The sequence below is a fragment of the Erinaceus europaeus genome, chromosome 15 (assembly GCF_950295315.1).
Source record: "Erinaceus europaeus chromosome 15, mEriEur2.1, whole genome shotgun sequence".
NCBI classification, from domain to species: domain Eukaryota; kingdom Metazoa; phylum Chordata; class Mammalia; order Eulipotyphla; family Erinaceidae; genus Erinaceus; species Erinaceus europaeus.
Genome location: NC_080176.1, coordinates 45,966,877 through 45,976,396, shown reverse-complemented (window position 1 = coordinate 45,976,396; position 9,520 = coordinate 45,966,877).

Sequence of the window (9,520 nt, the reverse complement as noted above, 5' to 3'; positions counted from 1 at the left end):
CATGTTTATGATTACAGAATGTTTATGACCACATATCATAGTGACTGAATTTTTAAATTAGAATGAAGAAAAGCTTCTTTTTCTGAAATACGGCTAATTAAAAAATTTTAAAGATTAGAGAGTTAATCTCATGGAAAATCATGTTAATTGAACTGAAACAATGTTAATTGGAATTAAATAATGTTACAGATAAACAGTTCTGTAGGTTAATACACTTGCCTCATTTTACAGTCAAGGAAACTGATGTATGAGATTAACTTGTCAAAGAACACACAGCTGGAGGGTAAAGAGAGAACTTGATTCTAATGTTCCACATACTTGCTTTAACCACTTGAAATTAAATTAGCAAGATTGTGAAAATTAAGTAGTTAGATAGGAGTCCTGGTCAAATAAATTAATTTAGGACAAATATACTTGTTGTAAAATGATGCATCTGGAAATCTGGCCTTGTTCTTCTTTCATTCATTTCTTTCCAAGTGTGAAGATTGTTTTCCCCACAGTACAAAATCATTTGTAACATTCTAATTAATTAATAGAATAAAAGAATCGTTTGTCTTCTTGGCATTTTTCCTTTTTTTTTTTTTTCCTCCAGCATAATTGGGGCTTGGTGCCTGCACTACGAATCTACCCTGGCCAGCGGGGCGAGAACGGGGGCTAGGAACCCTGGGACCTGGAATGAAAGGGACAGGAGACACAAAGAATGACAGCAAGACAGGATTCTGATCAAGCTGCAAAATTTTATTGTGTTTACAGGCATTATAAGGCTTTGGGGAAGGAGGAGTGCAGGAGGAGGAGGGGGAGCAATTATCAGGGTGAAATGTCCCTTGCAACATACATAGCCGAAACTATGTCTATTAACTATAACTATGTGGTGTGTCACTTGCTTTCTGGTAAATGGCCTACCTGTGAGGAAATAGAAACTTATCTCGAGGGCTTTCATTGTTTCAAAGGCTTATCTTCTATCAAGCAGAGAATGGCTCTTGGCACAAATCCACTGCTCCTGGAGGCTATCCCCACCCCCTGCTTTGTTGCCCTTGTTGTCATTATTATTGTTGTTGTCATTGCTGTTGTTGTTAGATAGGACAGAGAGAAATCGAGAGAGGAGGGGAAGACAAAGAGGGGGAGAGAAAGATAGACACCTACAGACCTGCTTCATCTCCTGTGAAGCGACCCCCCAGCAGGTGGGGAGCTGGGGCTCAAACTGGGAGCCTTACTCCGGTCCTTGCGCTTTGCGCCATGTGGGCTTAACCCGGTGCTCTACTGCCCGACCCCTCCTTCTTGGCATTTTTAAAAATCTTTCCTTCTGCCAATATTTCTTATTGTCTTCTGTTGAAATTCTTTCTTGTACTCTCTTCCTTTAACTCTTGATTTTCTCCAAAAGAAATTTATCTAAGTTCTTTTCCTCTCATGCATGTCCGAAAGAGGTTGTAAGGAAACAAGAAGGAAAACAATGAACAGAGAGAGAGAAAACAGTCTTCCTTTTATAGCTTTCAATTTCTTCAGTTTTCAGGTGTTAATATTATTGTTAATAATTTATGTATAAAAATAGAAACCAGCTAAATATCTATCAACAACAACGTTGTCAACTAAGTGCTCCTCAAAATTTGGTCTGTATTAGGACCCTCCACACCATTTTCCAAAGGGGTTGCTTCAGCTTGCATTTCCCACCAGCAATGTGGGACAGTCTCTTAAACAAGTAAAAATGGAGTGGCCAGGTGCTGGCGCACCTGGTTGAGTGTACATGTTACAGTGGTCAAGGACCTGGGTTCGAGCCCCCTGACCCCACCTGCAGGGGGAAAGCTTCACAAGTGGTGAAGCAGGACTGCAGGTATCTCTCCAAACAAATAAATAATGATAATTTTTAAAAATTAAAAATAATCCAAGTAAAAGTGGAATTACCCTATGGTCTGGCAATACCACTTTTAGTCATTTACTCAAAGCACACACAAAACTTTTATCCAAAGAGACACATGTACTCCCATATTCAGAGCTGCATCATTCCTAGTGGCCGAAGAGTAGAAGCAGACTAAATGTCCATCATCAGGGGAGTGGCTAAAGAATTTATGGGATGTATACTCCATGGAATACCATTTTGCAGTCATGAAGGACCATATTGTGTCTGGGACAAAATGGGTGGAACTGGATGTGATTATGCTTAGCAAATAAATAAAGAGATGAAAGACAACTACCAGATTGTTTCACTCATATGTAAATTCTAGAGAAGAGATACACATAAATCTGAAAACAACAACAACAAAACCACCAAAACCAAAAACAAACAAAGAAAAAACAGAAGCAAGCAAACTATTTCTAAAACTTGTGAAAACTGTAGTGGTTATCTATGGGAGGTGAGAGGGTGAGGACACAGAACTTTGGTGGTGGGTGTGGTGTGAAACTGTACCCTGTAATTCTACAGTCTTGTAGCCCACTGTAATCACACACACACACACACACACACACACACACACACACGTACTCTCTTCTGAATACTTTTAAGAATATGGACGTTTGAGTCATGCTATAAGACTAATAAATATAAATATGTGTAAAATTGCAAAAAGATAATTACTAAATATCACAGATGAACTCAATGTAAACTGCAAGTTATGAATTAAACTTTGAATAGTAATTCACTTTATTATAAATTAATACAAAGGAATACTAGACAGTCATCATAAAGGATAGTGTAGGTCCATAGAAACTGATTTTACATAAATTATAGTGGTCCACAATATGCTGAGGGGAAAAGTCAGGTTAAAAATTAGTAAAGAAAGAATATTTAGGGAGTCGGGCTGTAGCGCAGCGGGTTAAGCGCACGTGGCGCAAAGCACAAGGACCGGCATAAGGATCCCGGTTCGAACCCCGGCTCCCCACCTGCAGGGCAGTCGCTTCACAGGCGGTGATGCAGGTCTGCAGGTGTCTATCTTTCTCTCCTCCTCTCTGTCTTCCCCTCCTCTCTCCATTTCTCTCTGTCCTATCCAACAACGACAACAACAATAATAACTACAACAATAAAAAAACAACAAGGGCAACAAAAGGGAATAAATAAATAAAATAAATATTTAAAAAAAAATTCTATCTTAAAAAAAAGAAAGAATATTTATCATAAAAAGAAGGTTTAACATGATCTCATTTATCTTATAATACATATTACATATGTAAAAATACATGATAGAGTATCACGTAATATATGCACGAATATAGCCAGTGTACTACTAGATAATGCTACATGCACTCAGTACATTCCGCTATCAAATTTCTCATGAGCCTATTATGAACCACGTATAATTGGATAAATATCAAATTAAGAAACTGGAAGGTCCTGTCTTTAAATGACAATATCAGAGACACTTCTGAGGTGGGTTAAGTTAACTGTGAGAAATAGCCTAGTTGGTTGTAGCCTTTTTCATTGATGTCTATCAATCCAGTCTGACTATAGACCCCTGACCTTTACATGTCTACATGACTACAACCATGCCTTATTTTTCTTCAAAATTAGTTTAGACTTCCCAGCCCCTTCCTAAATCTCCCATTCCATTACAGCCACATTGTAAACTCAGACTTCCTGGCCAAAAGCCCCTTCCTCAATCTGTCTTTCCTAATATAGCCATATTGTCCTGGCCAAAATCCCCTTCCTTGCGCTTCCTTTTCCATTATAGTCCCTCCTAATATCCCCCCCCATCCCCTTTTCCTGAACATGGTTAGATTGTGAGCCAATTTCCTCTTGCCAAAGGGGAAGAGGACAGATTGTTCCCATGTCCAGTAATGTATAAAAAAGGCTCTGAAGATTGCCTTCGGTGTGCTTGCTGGTTTATACCACACACACACACACACACACACACACACACACACGTAAAACTTTTGCTTTGGTCATGACTCTCAGTGTCTCAATCCTTGTTTTAAGGTATAGACAGAGTGTGTTTTGCACTATTTCCCACATAACTAATATCATTTAAATAAATAACTTACTACTAAGAAAAATATTTTATTCATCTCTTTCCTGAGCTTAGGCTTTTGAATATAACAAGTTGGGCTGAGGAGATAGCATAATGGTTATGCAAAAAGATTCTCAAGCCTGAGGCTACAAGGTTCCAGGTTCAACCTCTGCACCATCATAAACTAGAACTGAGCAGTGCTCTGGTAAAAAAATAATAATAATAATGATTTTTAATTAAATATTGTAAGTAGTATGTAAGATATATGTATATGTATGAACAGCATATGCTTAATTAATCTGGTAAATTACTTCTTCATCCAAATGGAAGAATGCAAAATACTCTACCCAACTTTTTTTTTTTTGTCTCCAGGGTTATTGACGGGGCTCAGTGCCTGCACTGACAATCCACTGCTCCTGGACGCTACTTTTTCCGTTTTTGTTGCCCTTGTTTATTGTTGTTATTATTGTTGCCATTGCTGTCATCCTTGTTGGATAGGACAGAGAGAAATGGAGAGAGGAGGGGAAAACAGAGAGAGAGAGAGAGAGAAAGATAGACACCTGCAGACCTGCTTCACCGCCTGTGAAGAGACTCCCCTGTAGGTGGGGATCCGGGGGCTCAAACCTGGATTCTTATGCCAGTCCTTGTGCTTCACACCATGTGCACTTAATCTGTTACGCTACCTCCTGCCCCACCCCCCAACTTTTTAATTGTTGTGGCAGTTACAACTCATAATAATGCCAGCTAACCACAATGTAAGTGAGAAAGAAAGAAGGACTGGCTAGATAGCTCACCTGGGAAGGCGCATGCTTTCTCATGCGGATGATCCAGATTGGAGTCCTGGATACACACGTGACAGTGTGATCATGCCCAGGGATGCTTTGCTGCTGTGGTGTCTCCCTCCCCACTAGCACTTTCTATCTGGAAATGTCATTCTGGACTGGGGGTATGGATGGACCTGCCAGTGTCCATGTCCAGTGGAGAAGCAATTACAGAAACCAGACCTTCTTCGAAGTTTTTAAAACACAGACTGAATCTTTTTAATATATAGGCTGTGTATTTGATATGCGGACTCTCTCAAAAGCCTAAACCAAGTAGATCAGAAGCATCCAATAACACAGCTATATACAAGATACTGGGGACTGTACAGCAAACCCTAACAAAAGGACTTTTCAAAGTTAACCCAATTACCAAATAATGTGATGATAACATTAACTATCGATTGTCTTTTTGAACCCTAAGACAACAGGAACCTCAGGTCTCCACTATAGAGCCTCTACTTCCCCCAGTCCAGGAACCTTTGGATAGGGCCCACTTTCCCGTATGCCTCTCCCAATCCATATCAAATAATATTGCATCTGCCAATCGCAACCTAATCAACACAACGATTACCACCTCAACATGCTTTAGCTTAGACTGTGTCCAGAGACTTCACGTGTGGAATGACAACCCTTCAGCTTCATTACTCTGGTGAGACTTTTCCTTTCATAGTATACTCTAATTCCATCCCAGGTGGTTCACTTTCTAACAAAGTCCCATAACCTAGATATACACCAGTTTCTGTGAGAGAGAGAGCATATGTTCACACGTACCCATAAACTACTGCAAAATAGATACCTGAAAGCAGAAGTACACTAGAGTTTGCAGTGAGTACCCCCCTAACACTTCCTCTCCACTATTTCAAGCTTTGGGTCCATGATTGCTCAGGTTTCAGATGTCATCAGGATGCCGGCCAGGCTTCCCTGGACTGAAGACCCCACCAATGTGTCCTGGAGCTCTGCTTCCCCAGAGACCCACCCTACTAGAGAAAGAGAGAGGCAGACTGGGAGTATGGACCGACCAGTCAACACCCATGTTCAGCGGGGAAGCAATTACAGAAGCCAGACCTTCCACCTTCTGCAACCCACAATGACCCTGGGTCCATGCTCCCAGAGGGATAGAGAATGGGAAAGCTATCAGGGGAGGGGGTGGGATATGGAGATTGGGTGGTGGGAATTGTGTGGAGTTGTACCCTCCTACCCTATGGATTTGTTAATTTATCCTTTCTTAAATAAAAATAAATAAATTAAAAAAAGAATATTGATACAGAAAAAAAAAAAAAAAGAAAAGAAAAGAAAAAAGAAACCAGACCTTCTACCTTCAAAACCCCATAAAGAAGTTTGGTCCAGAGGGATAATGAAAAGGGAAGCTTCCAATGGAGGGAATGGGATATGGAAATCTGGTGGTAGGAACTGTATGGGATTGTACCCCTGTTATCTTACAATCTTGTTAATCATTATTAAATAACACACACACACACAGTCAGCCTGGAGTGGGGAATCCCCAGTGACAACAACAAAAGAAAATATGACCTTAGAAAGAAATAAAGTGTGGGGGGGTAGCTAGCATAATGGTTATGCAAAGAAACTCTCATGCCTGAGGCTCCAAAGTCCCAGGTTCAATCGCCTAGACCACCATAAATCAGAGCTGAGTAGTGCTCTGGTAATAATAATAATAATAATAATAATAATAATAATAATAATAATAAAGAAAATAGTATTTTTTTCAAACTACGTAACTTGTTTGGGCTATAGGCACCAACTAGTGGTATATTTTACTCCCCCATCACCCCCAGGGTTATCTCTGGGGCTTGATGCCATCGCTGCAAACCCACTTCTCCTGGAAGCCATTTCCCCCTCATTTTTACTGGATAGGACAGAGAGAAATTGAGGGAGGAAGCAAGGATATATATATAGAGAGGGAAGGATGGACACCTGCAGACCTGTTTCACTGATTTTGAGGTGACCCCTCTGCAGGTGGGGAGCTGGGGGCTGGAACCAGGAGCCTTGAGCTTTGAACTGTGTGAGCTTAACCAGGTGTTCTATGGCCGGCTCCCCAAATATTTTACTTTGTATTAACACTTATCTAGAACCCTTAGTGAATACTTTATTAAAAAGAAAGAAATGGAACCTGTTTTCCCAGGTGGAATTGAATGATAAGAAAATGAAATTTTAAGATAAATAGATTTATTATTTCTCACAGTTGGAGGTTAATAACTTTGAGTACCTCAAGTAAAAATTAAGAAAAAGTTGACTTTCACATTTTTATTTGCAAAGTTAACAGTCTCTCAGATAACTTCATTGTGTGATCACTCATATGAAGAGAGGACAAATATAGACTAATAGTGCTTATTGATACTTTTCTTTATTATTATTATCTTTATTTATTGGATAGAGACAGACAGAAATTGAGAGGGTAGGGGAGATAGGGAGAGAGAAAGAGAGACACCTGCAGCACTGCTTCACCACTTGTAAAGCTTTCCACCTGCAGGAGGTGACCGAGGGCTTGAACCCTGGTCCTTGAGCACCGTGACTTGTCTATTACAACTAGCCTCACCACCACCCAGCCCTCCTTTACTGATATTTTCTGTACTGCTGCCTTTTGTTTTGTAACTGCTTCTTCTATAAATAGCAAAATGGCATGCACAAATGCCTATTCAAGATGTTTGTTATTAGATAAGTAACACTTTCAGTTTAGGTTTGTCAACATACTTTAGAGTGCTTACACTTACTGAATTAGCACAGTTTTCAGAGTTATTTTGGGGATACTATTATTACTTCTAATTTGGTTTATTTAAGCACTTTCGCTCAGAGACACTAAACACGCTTGAGCATATTGCTGTTGACCATTAATACTAATGTTTCTTAGAAAACTGAGGTCAGGGCAGAGGGTAGATAGCATAATGGTTATGCAAACAGACTCTCATGCCTGAGGCTCCAAAGTCCCAGGTTAAGTCCCCCACACCACCATAGACCAGAGCTGAACAGTGTTCTGCTTAAAAAATAAAAATAAATTTTAAAAAAACAGAGGTCAGTTATAGGAACATAGAAATACAGACATTCTGTGGAAATTGTGTTTTTGATAGTAAATGTTTTATGCATATGACATATACATTGTACTATATATAAATAACGATACATACATCAATATAAGACATTGCAATATATATGTATATGTGAATATATTTATACATACATGTATATATCAAATACATTTATACTAGTAAATGTGTATATATTTCATCTGTGACTAGTGTTACATTAATTTTTATTAATGATTTAATATTGATTTATAAAATTATAAGATAATAGGGGTATACTTCTCCACCTAACCCATCATTAGAGTTCTGCATCCCTAACCCCTTCATTGGAAACTGCAGTAGTTCTCCCAAGATCACAGATATAGGTTGACTATTATTTCTATAATTCTTTTTCCATATATATACTTACACATTTTTTTCTCCCCCTCTGGGAGTATATGTCAAAATTATTTTGGGGTAGCAGAAGGAGGGAGGTCTGGCTTCTGTAATTGCTTCTCTGCTGAACATGGGCTTTGGCAGGTGGATCCATACCCCCAGGCTGTTTCTGTCTTTCCCTAGTGGGGTGGGGCTCAGGAGAGGTGAGGTTCTAAGACACATCGGTAAGGTCGTCTTCCCAGAAAAGTCAGGATGAAATCATAGTAGCATCTACAATTTGGTGGCTCAGTGAGTTTGTGAAGAAATTCGGTTGTATTTTGTTGTTTTCAGGTGATCTTTTTGTTGCTCTTTCCAGTTTAACATGGGAGAGATCTGAAAGGGCTCCTATGCCATAGCCACGCCTCCAGAAGCCATAGTGTTACTTTTTTAGTAGGACAAGAAACTTCATAAAATCTTATATTTAGGCCATGGGTAGAGAGCATAATGGTTATGCAAAAAGACCCCTTATTCCCGAGGCTCTGAAGTTCCAGGTTCAATCCCCTGTGTCACCATAAACCAGAGCTGAACAGTGCTCTGGTTAAAAAAAAAATCTGATATTTACTGAACATTAATTATACTTTAAGTATGTTATTTCATTTAGCCATCATAACTATATATCTAAAGATAATTTTATTTTTTTTCTTCCTTCAGGGTTATCACTGGGACTCAATGCCAGCACTATGAATCCACTGCTTCTTTAGCCATTTATTCCATTTTTTGGGGGGAGGGGTTTGGATAAGACAGAAAGAAATTGAGAAGGGAAGGAGAGACAGAGATGGGGAGAGAAAGATAGACACCTGCAGACTTGCTTCATTGCCTGTGAAGGGAATCCCCTGCAGTTGGGGAACCAGGGGGTCAAACAGGGATCCTTGTGCTAGCTATGAGCACTTAACCAGGTGCGCACTGCTGGGCCCCCTCTAAAGATAATTTTCAAGAAAACAAAATGATTACTCTCTGTTGGTATGCTTCTAAATTCTGCTTCTAAGACCCCTTCTGTTTCATTGGTTTAATCCCCCTGCTTAACACTGTATTCTATTTACATAACCACTGTTAACTAGGCACCACCCTGCCTCCAGGGCATTGGTTTAATCCTCATTGTTTTGCACGCTTTTTCCTTCTCCCCACCCCCTATCCTACCTACATCCTCTTCGGACCTGACTCTTCAGCCTCAGGATATATAAGAACAAGACTGTGATTAGAGATAGCTTAGATTGCCCTGCGTTCCACATGAATAAAGACTGAACTGTGTACCACTCAGCCATGAGTCCCTGGTCATCTCTTTCTCCTGCCTGTGAAGGTAACCCAACAACTC